Source organism: Cetorhinus maximus, chromosome 34, assembly GCF_964194155.1.
Source record: "Cetorhinus maximus chromosome 34, sCetMax3.hap1.1, whole genome shotgun sequence".
Lineage (NCBI taxonomy): Eukaryota > Metazoa > Chordata > Chondrichthyes > Lamniformes > Cetorhinidae > Cetorhinus > Cetorhinus maximus.
Window position 1 is genome coordinate 9,130,123 of NC_135912.1, and position 14,177 is coordinate 9,144,299.

A 14,177-nucleotide genomic window follows, 5' to 3' on the forward strand; every position below is an offset into this window, starting at 1 on the left:
ATCTGAAGAGTTGAGGGTCTTTGCTGATTACTGTGCTTTTTCTGGCTTTCAACTCTTCATATTCTTGAGCAATAGGCAGCTCAGGCTGATGCCATATGCCTGAGTTGGAGGCAATAGCTGCACGGCATTTGAAATTCAACAGGCAAGCTCGAAAGCATTCAAGGGCAGGCAGGCATGAGTTGAAATGCGTCCTTGAAGAACACCATTTTTATCCTCTATTTCCCATTAAAGTCTTGTGCACCACTGCCTAGCAATGCTCATTCACGGATCATTTGGCAAGAGTGTCATATTAGCGAGTAGTAGGGACGAGAAGCAGCATTGTTACGAGTGGCAGCTTGACCGCAGCTCATTCATTTGCAGAGCAGACAATCTTAGGAGCAGAGCAAGTGCGAAAGCTGAAGCAATGTGTTGCCAAACATGAAGCCAACGTGGAATGGTGGATATGAAATTGTCAAGCGCTTGCAATTTTGTTAGCGAGATAGATTTGCAAATTTTCTTGTGGCTCAGCGAAACATCACAATTTGCAGTGCAGCTCGACGTCTCAAACTATGTTCACTTGCCATAAGTCCCTCTCCCTGGGAGGCTGCCTGAGACTTTGGCAAGCAGTTCGCAACCTGGGTCACATGGCTCACCTTGAGATGACCTGGCAACGCAGGTCCGTTGTCTCACCAGGAACAAGTGAGCACTTTCAAACGTAATGATTGGATGAGTTCTCCTAAAATCTCCCCATGCGACTTGTGCCATAATTGTTTGATATCATCTAGGGTGAAGTGTCTTGCAAACTTTTCCCTTGTCAATGGCATCAAGTAACGACGTGTCATTGTCGCTGTTACGGTTGCTGCCATATTAATTGAAAGAAGTAATCTTCTTGGAGCAAGGATTCAGCAATAAGCTGCACCTCTGGGTTCCATGGGGTAATGGTGAGCACTCTGGACTCTGAATCCAGCGATCCGAGTTGAAATCTCGGTGGAACCTTGTACTTTTGACAATCCCACCGACAGGTTCGGCAAATTGCGTCTCCTTTACAATTGCCGTGGCGTACAATTCGAGAGGACAAACTTAGAACCAGCTCGCCTGCCATTGGAATGCACAGGGCTGAGCCTCTTGAGCCAGCTGCCTGCACCGTCGCTGTTTTGTCTCTTGGCCCTGCTCTTTATCTGTCCCATTGAAAGGATGCAACACTTTGCGTCACACGAGGAGAACTATTCGACGGGTCGCTGGGAACTTTGTCGCCAATTTGAATGCAGAAAAGACATGAGCCTGAGAATAGCAGCTTCGTCGGTTCCATGGTGTAACGGTGAGCACTCTGGACTTTGAATCCAGTGGCCTGAGTTCAAATCTCAGTGGAACCAGTTTTTGGGTTTGCCCAGCTTCTGTTAAAATTTGAGGCAGGCGAGTGGAAACCTGAAGAGCTGAGGGTCTTTGCTGATTACCGTGCATTTTCTGGCTTTCAGCTCTTCATATTCTTGAGCGAGAGGCGGCTCAGGCTGATGCCACATGCCTGAGTAGAGGCAGCAGTTTCATTGGCTGCACGGCATTTGAAATTCAACAGGCAAGCTCGAAAGCATTCAAGGGCAGGCAGGCATCACTTGAATTGCGTCTTTGAAGATCACGAATTTTATCCCGTCTTTCCTGGTCAAGTTCTGTGCATTACTGCCTAGCAATGCTCATTCACGGATCATTTGGCAAGAGTGTCATATTAGCGAGAGGTAGGGAAGAGAAGCAGCATTGTTACGATTGGCAGCTTGACCGCAGCTCTTTCATTTGCAGAGCAGACAAACTTAGGAGCAGAGCAAGTGCGAGAGCTGAAGCAATGTGTTGCCAAACATGAAGCCAAAGTGCAATGGTGGACATCATATTGTCAAGCGCTTGCAATTTTTCCATCGAGATTGACTTGCAAATTTTCTTGTGGCTCAGTGATACATCGCAATTTGCAGTGCAGCTCAACGTCTCAAACTATCTTCACTCGCCGTAACTCCCTCTCCCTGGGAGGCTGCTTGAGGCTTTGGCAAGCAGTTCGCAACCTGGGTCACATGGCTCACCTTGAGATGACCTGCCAACGCAGGTCCGCTGCCTTGCCAAGGCCAAGTATTTCCACCTGTTTAACTTCGCTGCCCCAATTCTTTGGCTCAGCTGATCCGCTGCTGCTGACATCTCCATCCTCGACCTCCTTATCTGCAAGCTTGACTATTCTGAGATGTTCGGGCACAGACATGCCCTTTGATCCTTCCATAAAGTTGAGCTGATTCGAAACCTCTGCTGCCCATATCCTTGCTCGCACCTATGGCCCTCCAGCCAGTAACTCTGTTTCCAGTCGACGACATTCTTTCGCGGCCTGACAACAACTCAGCCTTTATGTTGGCATGCTGGCTTTCAAATTCCTTTGCGGGATTTTCCCTCCCTATCTCGGCAGCCTGTTTCAGCGTGTCAGTGCTTGGAACTCTCTGCGCCCTTCCTGTTGTTGTTTGTGGCGCTTGCGCAAATGAAACTGCTCCACTAATGTAAGACGTGTGTGCAGCTGCCTCAACATTGAGCTCTGGACATCCCTCAGTAAAGCTATTGGGCTTTGCAAATCTTTGTCCTCCTTCAGGGGGGTCTTTCAAATGTAATGATTTGATGAAGCCTTTAATGAGTTCTCCTAAAATCTCCTGATGTGGTTTCTGACAAAATTGTTTGATATAATCTGGGTGTGAAGCACCTTGGAAACGTTTCCTGTGTCAATGGCATCAAGTAACGACGTGTTGTTGACTCTGTTATTGTTGCTGCAATGTTCCATGAAAGGAGTGCCCTTCTTTGAGAAATGATTCAGCTGCCAACTGAATGCTCTGCGTTCCATGGTATAATGGTGAGCACTCTGGATTCTGAATCCATTCGATGGGTCGCTGGGAACTTTGGCGCCAATGTGAATGCAGTAAAGACATGAGCCTGAGGACAGCAGCTCAGTCGGTTCCATGGTGTAACAGTGAGCACTCTGGACTTTAAGTCTAGCAATTGAAGTTCAAATCTCAGTGGGTTCTTTGTACTTTTGACCATTCTGATGACAGGCTATGTACATGGCCTTTCATTTGCAATTCCCATAAAGACTGAGATCTGACAAAATCCCACTAGCCTACATCCCCGGGCTCTAACAGAGGTAGCCCAGGGATGGTGAAAGATCTGCTTATTAGATCACATATTCCCTCGTTTCCTCAACAGTCCCAGTGGACTGGGCATTAGCAAATATAAAATCATTATTCAAGAAAGTAGAGATGGGGAGAAAATGAACTGCAAGCCACTTTGCCTGACATAAGTGCTCAGGCAAGTTTTGGAATTGAGAATGCAGAATGTCTTAACAATGCCCTTAGGACATCATAGTATGATCGGACAACATCAACACGGTTTTGTGAAAGGAAAATGTGTTTGGCACATTTACGAGAGTTTTTTTGAAATGTAGCTAGTAGGGAGGATAAAGATGTATACTAGATGTATACTTAAATTTCCAGAATACTTTAAGTCAGGTGCCCAAGAAAAACCTTGAATGCACGGTTAGGATTCTTGGCATTGTGGGTAATATATTTGCATGTGCAGAAGATTTGTTAACAGAAAGGAAGCTGAGAATAGGGATAAATGGAACATTTTGAAGTTGGCAAACTGCAAATAGCTGGGTGCCACAAAGGTCAGTTCTGAGTCCTTGTGTATTTGCAATCTTTTTTAAGAATTAAATGAAGAGACTGATTACTGTGTCCAGGTTTACTGATGATACCAAGCTAGGTGAGGATGTAAGGTGATAGCAGATACAAAAACAATTCAGAGATTTAAAAAGTTTGCCAGTGTGTACAACAAGTTGGCAGATTGAGCATAATGTGGGAAAGCGTTAGGTCATTCACTTTGTTATTAAGAACAGAAAAGCAGGATATGTGATTCCAACAGCCGCATCACTTCTAAATGTTGATGTTGCGAGAGACTTGATTGCACTCAAACAAGGAGCAATTGAACTTAATATGTAGGCGCAGAAATCAATTAGAAAGGCAAGTCACATGTGGCACCTATTTCATGGAGTTTGGAGTACAACAATAAGGAAATCTTATGACAACTGTACGTGCCTTTGGTCTCTCAGGGAATCAAAGGATGAGGGGTGCGGGTGGAGGAGTGGAGTTGAATCTGAAAATCAGCCATGTTCCTATTTAGTTTTGGGGCAGGCTTGATGGGCCGTATGTTCATTTCCTGCTCCTATTTCTCTAGTTCTTCTGAGATCACAGCTGGGGTACTGTGTGCACTTTTGGTCACTATACTGGATAGAGGATATCATCGGATTGCACATGGTACTGTGAAGGTGCATTAGATTGATAATTGGGAGGATAGGGTTATCCAATGATAGAAAGGTAAGTAAGTTGGGCCTATTCTCTCTGGAGTTTAGAAGCATGAGAAGTGATCACATTGAACTAGACAAGCTTCTAAAGGGGCTTGACGTGGTTGAAACTGAAAAGTTTCTTGCCCTGGCTGTAGAATCTAGAACATGAGGCCACAGTCTCAGGGTAAGTGATTGATCATTTAGGTGTGGGACAATTCTGCAATCAAATGGTGTGAATCTTTGAAATGATTTATCCCAAATGATTTTGGATGCTCCATCGTTGAGTACGTTCTCAGGGAATCAAGGGAGTGGGCAGGAAGTGGAACTAAGGCATCAGATGAGCTATGATCATATTGAGTAGTGGAGCAGTATTGAGGGGGTGTATTGTTTATTGCTGTTCCTAATTCTTAAATTCTAATGTTTTTAATCCTCGCCACTTGTGTCTCTCAGTTTCCTGCGTTCATTCGTCTGTGCAATATCCCCAAATCATAGCTTTGCTTCTTTCCATTCTCCTGTGGGGAATCCTCCTCCTTTGAGCATTTTACCTTGTTACACGCTTCTAATTTAAAACTCCTATTCTGTACCATCCACCCAAATGCCACTGCAAATTTCTCATTGAGATGTCTTCTGTGCTTTCTTCCCTTCACCTCTGCACTCAGCAAGTTCTCATCCTTGGCCATTCCAAACTTCATCTCAACATTTTTGTTTTCTCTGCTCTGAATATATTCCCCGCCTTTCCTTCCAAAATCCTTCTCTATATATTAATTATCCAATCATACCCATACAATCTTATAATCTCAGGTGGTCTCACTACTACTCTAGCCACTGTCACTGCCAAGGCAATCTCTGATCATTTCCTTGTATCGCAGTCTACTCACATTCACCTTTATCTGCCCAAGTCTACTTCTTTCTCTCTTTGAAAAAGAAAAGGTTATTCGACAAGTCACTTACCATTCCATGTTCAACTTCCCAAGAAACCAGCCCTTGCGGTGCAATTCATTATGACACATCAACAGCTATTGGTTTGTTAAATTACACCATCTCCACCACTTTTAATGAAATTGACACCAATTAGGCAAATGACCCGTTTCACCTAAATCGAATCTGCGCATCTGGGGCATGATAATAGTGTAATGGTAATGTCACTGGACTGGTAATCCAGCAGCCTAGGTTAATGCTGTGGCAACACAGGTTCCAATTTAAATTTAATTATAATGAAGCTATCATCAATTGTTGTGAAAGCCCATCCAGTTCACTAACGTCCTTTTCAGGAAGGAAATCTGCCATCCTTACCTGGTCAGGCCTACACGTGACTCCAGGCCCACAGCAATGCGGTTGACTCTTAACTGCCCTCTGCAATGGCTTCACAAGTCACTGAGTTCAAGGGAAATTAGGGATGGGCATCAAATGCTGGTCCAGCCAGCGAGGCCCCATCCCACGAACAATAAAAAAAAGAATATCTAGCCAAGGTTCTACATCAGTAAAATTACACATGATTCAAAGATCGCTCAGGAATGCATAATAATCACTGCCTTTTTTTCATTACCATGAGCTATCTTCTAATACCCCCTCCTCTTCTTCCTCAACTGTCATTTCTGAAAATGACTGTGATGATCTCATGGACTTCAGTCATCATCAAGGTGTTGATGCAGGAAGGATGTTTCCCCTGGTTGGGGGCTCTAGAACCAGGGGACACAGTCTCAGAATAAGAGTTAGACCATTTAGGACCAAGACAAGGTGGAATTTCTTCAGTCAGGGGGTAGCAAATCTTTGGAATTCTCTACCCCAGAAGGCTCGGTGATTGTTCAAAGTAGAGGTTCATACGTTTCTAGATACCAACGGCATTGAGAAATACCAGAATAGAGCAGGAAGATGACGCTGAGGTAGATCAGCCATGATTCAGTTAAATGGTGGAGCAGCCTTGAGAAGCTGAATGGCCTACTCCTGTCCCTGTGTTCTCATATTCCTATGTTGCATTCAGCTGGTGCCTGTCACCTTCATCCTTTCGCTCGCCAGTCAGGTCAAATCACCCCCCCAAATTTCCCTCTGCTCTCGCCATGAAATCACATTTCCCTCTAGTTCCATGCGGCCCCCTGCAATGCTGACTCAGCTATGATCTTGTCCATGTGGCTCTCCTCATGTGCCTTCTATCCTATTACAACCTCGTGTTTGACCATCAGTTGCCACATGGAAATATGGTGTAGCGTCAGTACCGGGGAAGGAGAGCACTCAAACTTAATGCCCGAATCTTTCAGGCAGCAACATTGATCATCGGATTGGCGCGGCATTTGTAAATTTCCCTGAGTCGGCGCTGCTGCGCATTTCTCCCGTGGTATTCCAAGCCTGGCTTTCCCTGGAATACACAACACACTGTTCATTGGGGAACTTCATATTGGGGGAAGACAGGACACACCCCCTTTTTGCCGTATGGTAAGGCTACATGTCCCGTTTGAATGTTGGTCAAAGGATGAGTGAATGGGTGAGTGAGTGAGTGAATGGGTGAGTGAGTGAGTGAATGGGTGAGTAAATAGGTGGGCGAGTGAGTGAGTGGGTGAGTGAATGAATTGGTGAGTAAGTAGGTGGGTGAGTGAGTGAATGAGTGAGTGAGTGAATGAGTGAGTGGGTGAGTGGGTGAATGGGTGAGCGGTTGGGTGAGTGAGTCAATGGGTGAATGCGTGAGTAGGTGAGTGTGTGAATTGGTGAGTGAATGAATGGGTAGGTGGTGAGGTGGGTAAGTGGATAGTTGAGTGAGGTGGGTAAGTGGGTTGGTGGAAAGAATGGGTGAAGCGGTTAAGTGAGGAGGTGGATGAGGTGGGTAAGTGGGTAGCTGGGTCACGGGGTAGCTTGATCGGGCTGGGTCGGGTTAGTTGGGTAGTCCAGTGGGCGGAATGGGTAATCAGGTCAGGGGATAGTCGGGTGGCCGAGTGGAATCAGGTCGGGTCAGGGGTTGCAGTTGGGTCAGGGTTGGTAGTGCGGTAGTTGGGGGTGTAGCGGGGTGATAGTCAAGTGGTCAGGGCAGTCAGGTTAGGTTGGGGGCTGGGGGGGTAGTTGGATTGGAGGTCGTCAGGTCAGGGAGGTAGATGGGGAATGGGGCAGTCAGGTGGTCAGGGGGAATTCAGGCTAGGCCGGGGAGGTAGTCGGGACAGGGAATAGGCGGGTCGCCGGTACTGAGGTTGAGTGGTAGTCGGGTTGGTTGAGAGGGTAGTTGGGTTGCAGGTGGTAGTGGTGCGGTTTGGAGTTCAGTCAGAAAATCAGGCGGGGGCAATCAGGTGGCATAGGGCATGTGGGTTGGGCTGGGGGTGGTAGTTGAGTCTATCTCAGAGTCTGAGCCATTCACAGAGAGTCCCAGGGAGCAGGGGGGTTACCCATCGGAAATTGATACTTCCCAAGTAATTCTTAGGTAAGTCCGCCTGTCAGGACTTACACAGGGTCTTGATGCACATCTTCAGTCGAATGTCCAGTATCCAAACATTCAGAGACCAGAAAATTTAGCCCATTTTAGCTGCAGCATATTCCAAAGATGTATGGGAGGAAAAAAGGAGGGGCTGGTAGTATTTATCAAATACACAGTTTTGGACCTAGTAAAACATCGCTTAGTCAAAATATGTAATCAATTTGGTTAAAATAGGGAGCAATAAACACTGGGACTGCTCCAAAGAGTGGAAAAGGGAATAGAGAGGAAAATTTCAGACAAATTGCATTCTGCCGTGATTGGAGGCTGAGTAAATTGGGTCTCATTCGCTCTGGAAGTTAAAAGTAGGAGGGCTGACCTCAATGAAATGTATAAGCTTGTGGAAGGGCTTGACAGTGTCGGTACTGAGAGTTTCATTGGCCTGGCTGAGGACTCAAGAACACAGGAGCACAGCCTCAGGGTAAATGATCAATCATTTCACACTAAGATGAAAAGACATTCCTTCACTCAGAGGGCTGTGAATCTTAGAAATTCATTACCCCAAAGGGTTTTGGATTCTCATCATTGTGTGTGTTCAAGAGAGACACAGGCTGAATTCTGTCTCTCCGGGAATCATGGGATATGGGCAGTGGGCAGGAAAGTGGAGTTGAGGCAGAAGATCAGCCATGACCATATTGAGTGGCTAAGAGCCTCGAGGGGCCCTATGTTCTACTCCTGTTCTTATTTCCTATGTTCTAATGTTCTTAACTTCACCACTAATGTTTCGCCACTCAGTTTCCTTGTGTTCATTCACTCGCATCTTTTGGCCGTCACTCGGAACCCAAGCCCAACATTTCTATTTTCCCTTTTCTGTTCCTGTTTCCACTTTTCTCAGTTTCCTTCTTTGCCATCATGCTTCTGTTTTACCCATTACCCCCACAAATATCAGTCATTCGGCACTCATCATCTTTCCTCCTCACACACCGCTTCCCAGCCTGGTGCCCTGTCCAATAATCTTCAGACTTCATTCTGTGCCTTTATTTAAACCCCCTGCCCACCGAGGCACTTGTCGCTGCCTCCAAATGGGCATCAACCTCAACTACCTCATTCCATTTTGACCCTGAGCATCTGCCAGGGATTCACCTTTCCAATTTCTTTCCCACTGCCCTCCTAGACCCAAGTTCTGTTCTTAAGGGCTCTGTCAGTAAATTAGCTATCACCGCTCCACCCTTCAGTGCAACCAAGCGCCTGGGAGCGAATACTTCTGCTCTAGCAGTTTATCGTGGATAACCACATTGACATTATAGCCTTGACGAAGACATGGGTGATTGGTTATGACATATTTCTTCTTGATGAAGTGTCGCTGCCTGGTTATGCGTTACATTCCCTTCCCCACTCAAATCGTTCAGTAGTGCAGGATTTATGTTCAAATCGCACCTATATCTGTTCCCCTACTCCTCTGTAAAATCCTCTTCCTCTGAGCACCTCACCCTGTGTCAACCTTTGAGCCTTTCATTTAACACCTCCCTCCCCCACCTTACATTCTGCATGTCCATCGAAATTCTGGTCCGAATTTCCCATTCAATATCTTCTGTGCTTCCTCGGTTAAACTCTGTGCTGAGGGATTTCTCATCCTCGGCTATTGCAAACTTCATCTCAACTTTTCTTGGTCTCCTCTGAGATTACTCTCTGCCTTGATATCGAAAATCTCTCCCTTCATGTTAATTCAACTATCATATTCATGGCATCCCCTTCAGCCTTATTTTTTTCGGATGACATTGCTAATTCTCTCGTTTCTCTATCTGATAAGACAATGTTTGATCATTTCTTTGCATCACCCTCTTCCCACATTCACCTTCACCCTCTCATGTCTACTGCTTTCCTTGTCTATCATTGGAAGATAATTGTCTCATTTACACCTTTGGCTAGCAAAACTCTATCAACCTCAGATTTAAATATTAACAAGCGGATTAGCATCAATTGCTATTTGCAGGAGAGAGTTCCTAAATAATATCACATCTGGTGTGGCAAAGTGTTTCTTAATTTCACTCCTGAAAATCTAAGGCCAGGATTTTTCATTGTGGGGTGGGCTTGGCAGAAGCGGGCGGGGGTAGTCGTAGAGCTGACCACTGCCCGCGATGGGCTCCGCAGCGCGATTTCATGCGGATTTCACATTAGTGAGGAGTCAACTCTGTCATAAATGGCCGAGTGCTGTGGTGACATAAAATGAACAAACCTAAAATGGCTGACTGACACGTGTGGGTTTTTTTTTCAGATTCTCAGAGAGAGAGAGACCAAGCGACTGAGAAAAACAGAGGGCAGAATTTTATGGCTGACATGTGGGTGGCGGAGTCCGCACATCAGCGCTTAAAATGTCATAAACTGACGTCGTGCGAGCGTCCCGACGTCTGTGCGCAGCATCGCGATATTGAGGTGGGCGGGCGCCATGAAGCGTGACGCACGCCCGCCATTAATTAAAGGCCTTGTTAAGGCCCTTAACTCGGCAATTGAAGCCGATTTTGAGGAGCCCGTGTAATCTTCGCCTCGATGCACGGGCCCAACGGGCAGGCGGGTAACTGATTTTTTAACAAACCTCATCCACGAGCAGGATATGTGGGCCCAGAGGGGTTGTTCATGTTTTTTCTGAAGTATTTAATGCAGAAAGTGTTTTAAACTTGCCTGTGTGATTGTGAGTAGTTCAGATCGATTTTCAATAGCTTTCTCTGTACTTTGAAGCTTCAGCTCAGCACTCTGCAGACAGTAATCTATATTGGGCCTGCAGCTTTCCGGAGGCCTCCATTTAGCCTGGGTATGGGTTCTGACATCTCCACTAGAGAAAGCTCCTCTGAGGAGGAAGGGAGGGATAGAATAAGGAGGAGGCCAGGACTGGCAATCAGCCTCCAGGGGAGCCACCTTTGGGAGGCCAGGCGCAGGCACAAGGGGCGCAAGGCCAAGAGGTTGTCCAAGGTGGAAGGGGCCGCAGAAGATGCCACTATCCTGCTGCCAGGGTTTACAGGCGGTGAAGCAGCTACCTCAATGTGACTGAGGTGCAGTGCTGAAGGAGGCTCCGTCTGTTATGGGAGACAGTCAACTATATCTGTCAGATGATTGGCCCTGAGATCTCCCCTAACTGTGTGGTTGGACACCCCATGCCAGTGGCTCTGAAGGTCACAGTTGCCCTCCACTTTTATGCATTTGGCTCCTTCCAGGTCTCGGTGGGTGATCTTTCCAGTGTCTCCCAATCAGCTGTACACACTTGTGTCAAGCAGGTTACAGACGCTCTGTTCAGATGGGCATTAACCTTCATCCACTTCTGCTGCGACCAGGCAAGTCAGATATAGCGAGCCAGAGGCTTCGCGGCCATTGCTGGCTTCCCCCGTGTCTAGGGTGCTATAGACTGTACAAATCAAGGTGCCAGCGGGTGAGCCCGGTGCCTTCGTCAACAGGAAGAGCTTCCACTCCATGAACGTGCAGATAGTGTGTGATCACAGGATGCTGATTCTACAAATCTGTGCAAGGTACCCAGGCAGCCCCCACGACGCCTACATCCTCAGACACTCCCAGATGCTGGGGCTCTTCAGTGCTCCAGCCCGGCTGGATGGATGGCTGCTGGGTGATAAGGGCTATCCCCTCAGAAGGTGGCTCATGACGCCTCTCCACCATCCAAGAACAGAAGCTGAGGAGCGGTACAATAGGAATCAGGCCTCCTAAAGGGCTATGGTGGAGAGGGCCATCGGTCTTCTCAAGATGCGCTTCTGGTGCCTGGACTGCTCAAGGGGCGCACTCCAGTACCCCCCAGATCGCGTCTCTCTGATAGCGGTTGCATGCAGTGCTCTGCACAATCTTGCACTGGGAAGGGAGGACGCAGTTGACGATGAAGACCTTGACGCAGTGGATGAGGCTGCACATGATGAATCCAGCAGTGGCTCAGAGGATGAGGAAGCACAGGGCGATGATGAGGGGCAGCACGCTGACCTGCTACTACACCAAGGAGGAAGGGACACCCAGGATACTTTAATCCAACGAGCCTTCAGCTAGTTGCACATACATGGATCAGCAGGGCCAACATTGCCTGGCACTTCCACACGTGGCACTTGGGTGCTACATCTTCCACCTCATCAGCTGCAAATAAGGGCTTAGTACAGAAACATCAATGTCCACTCAAACACTCATGAGATGCCTGTGAAACATACAAATGCAGCACAAAGGAAACACCCTCAGCCATGGTCAGAAAAGTGGACTTTATTCCCACCAAAATAAACCACAAACATCGCTCAGACGTACATAATTATATATTCCCTAATCTCGGGCCAACACAATAATCACCAGTGACATACCCGTGGAGTGCCTAAAGGGCCTTATGCTTTTGTTTGCAGGTGCTACGTCTGGGTGCCGCCCCATCGCTCGGAGTGGCTTGTGAGACAGCCTGCTGACTATGCTGTCCTGTTGGCCTCAATGTCCTTGGTGGGCGTCCTCTGGCCCATGGAGCCTGTGCTGGCCCCGCCTGCGAGGGAGAGGTCAGTTCCAGAACTGGCGCCTCCCTAGTTGTCGCAGCCTCAATGGATGCAACGGTGACTGGCAGAGGGGCAGGGGAGCTGCTGCCCTCATCCAGAGCGCCCTGAGAGGAGCTCGCAGCAACGACAGGCAGCTGCTGCGCCGACGTGAGGTCACATTGGACCTCCCTGCTCACCGTAGATGGATGGGCACCGAGTGCCGGCACTTGGTGCCCAGAACATCTCCCACATTGGGAATGACCACCTGTGGCCATTAACGCTGTGAAGGTTTGCAGGTCAGAGTGTAACCCAATCAGAAGATTCTCAATCCGATTGAAGCACCTCTCCATGAGAGTCGCCAATCTTTCAATGGAGGAAGCCTGAAGCTCTGTCCTGAGGTTCATGCCTTCACTGACACTCCGCCTGGACGCCTCCACTAAAGAGACCAACTGAAGCACACCCTCATGCAACCCTGCCAGATGCTCCTGTGCACCCGGCCGCTTATCCTGCAGCTGCTGCATGGTTGACACCTCCAGAGGCACATCATCACTGCCGGACTCAGCATGTGCCTGGTCCCCTGCAGTCCTCCGGCTGCTGGAGCCATCGGCACTCTCTGTCCGTGCCATCTCCTCCAGCGATTGTGAAGTGCCCTCTCCAATGTGTCCCGGGACACTAGCCGATGTCATGATCCCAGCTGCGCTGGTGCCTCGCTGGCTGAAAGGATGTGACGCAAGTTGCAAGTCGTGGCCCTCAGGTGTGGAGGGGGTGCTCTGGACGCTTTGGGGGCGGCCATGCGGTGGTGATGCTGAAATTAACAACAAGGACATTGCACCAGTTAGCGTTCAGTCAGTAACAACTTTCATCCCTTTCCCCCCCAGCCTCATAAGTCGCTCACCCTTCAAGAACCTAAGGAGACGAACATTGGTGGGGTGGTAAATAGTATAGAGGAGGCCCAAACATTACACACGCATACAGACAGGCTGGTCAGATGGCCTAAGGAATGCCACATGGACCGTTATGTGGATAAGTGTTCGGTTTAGCACTTGGGCAAGACAAGCAAGGTACGGGAATACATGAGTAATGGTAGGACTGTGGGAAGTCATGACGATTACAGGGACCTTGCTGGGCAGACCCGTTAAGGTCGCAGAACAGGAACATAAAGCGTTTAACAAGATCGAAGCCAGACTTGCCTTTATTAGCCGAGAAATAGAATGTAGGAAAAGGGAGGTCATGTTGCAAGTGCAGAAAACGCTATCGAGGCCACATTTACACTTCTGTGTTCAGTTGTGATCTGCGCTTCATGGGAGGGATGGCATTGGAGTGGGGAGAGTGCAGAGGTTCCTGACCTGGGTGCATGCTGGCCTGGAGAGTTGCAGTGATGAGGAAACATTGCAAACACTTGCGACATTTGCCATGGAGCACAGGAGATTGACAGGTCACATTATTGACCTTCATACCGTTATGAGGGGCATAGAATGGGTGGACAGAAGGCAACATTTCCCCTTGGCGCAGGGATGACTAACGTGGTGGCATTTATTTAAGTTGAGTGCCATGTGGTTGACAGGTGAGGTGCTGAGGACCTTTTGGACAGAATAATGTGGGACGCACTGGCTGAAAGGGTGGTGGAGGTATAAACCCTCCTAAGATACAATAAGTCTTTGGATGTGCAGCAGCGATGCCATGGCATGTTAGGCCATGGGGATAGTGGTCACAAATGGGATAAGGTGACTTTGGAAGATGCTAGAGACGCGCATCCTCAAGGGGCCGAGGGACCTTTGTGTATGACCCACACGTCTGACTGTATCAGTCTGTGAATGAGCAGTGTTGCTGCATTAACGATTGCAACAACCATCAGTGCTTTGGATGGTGGGGAGACAGTGTGGATGGGACTGTGGACCTCAAATACCCGGCCGCTGCACCCCAGCCTCGCTGACACCTGCCGACCTGGCCACCTGCCTCCTCC

The 14,177-nt window shown here is 48.1% G+C and overlaps 1 non-coding gene across 1 annotated transcript; it reads left to right on the forward strand.

Annotated features, from left to right (window-relative positions):
- The first annotated feature begins 1,280 nt into the window (after window positions 1-1,280).
- Window positions 1,281-1,352, forward strand: trnaq-uug (transfer RNA glutamine (anticodon UUG)). The gene has a single exon. It is a non-coding gene; the product is annotated as a tRNA-Gln (tRNA).
- Window positions 1,353-14,177: the final 12,825 nt, after the last annotated feature.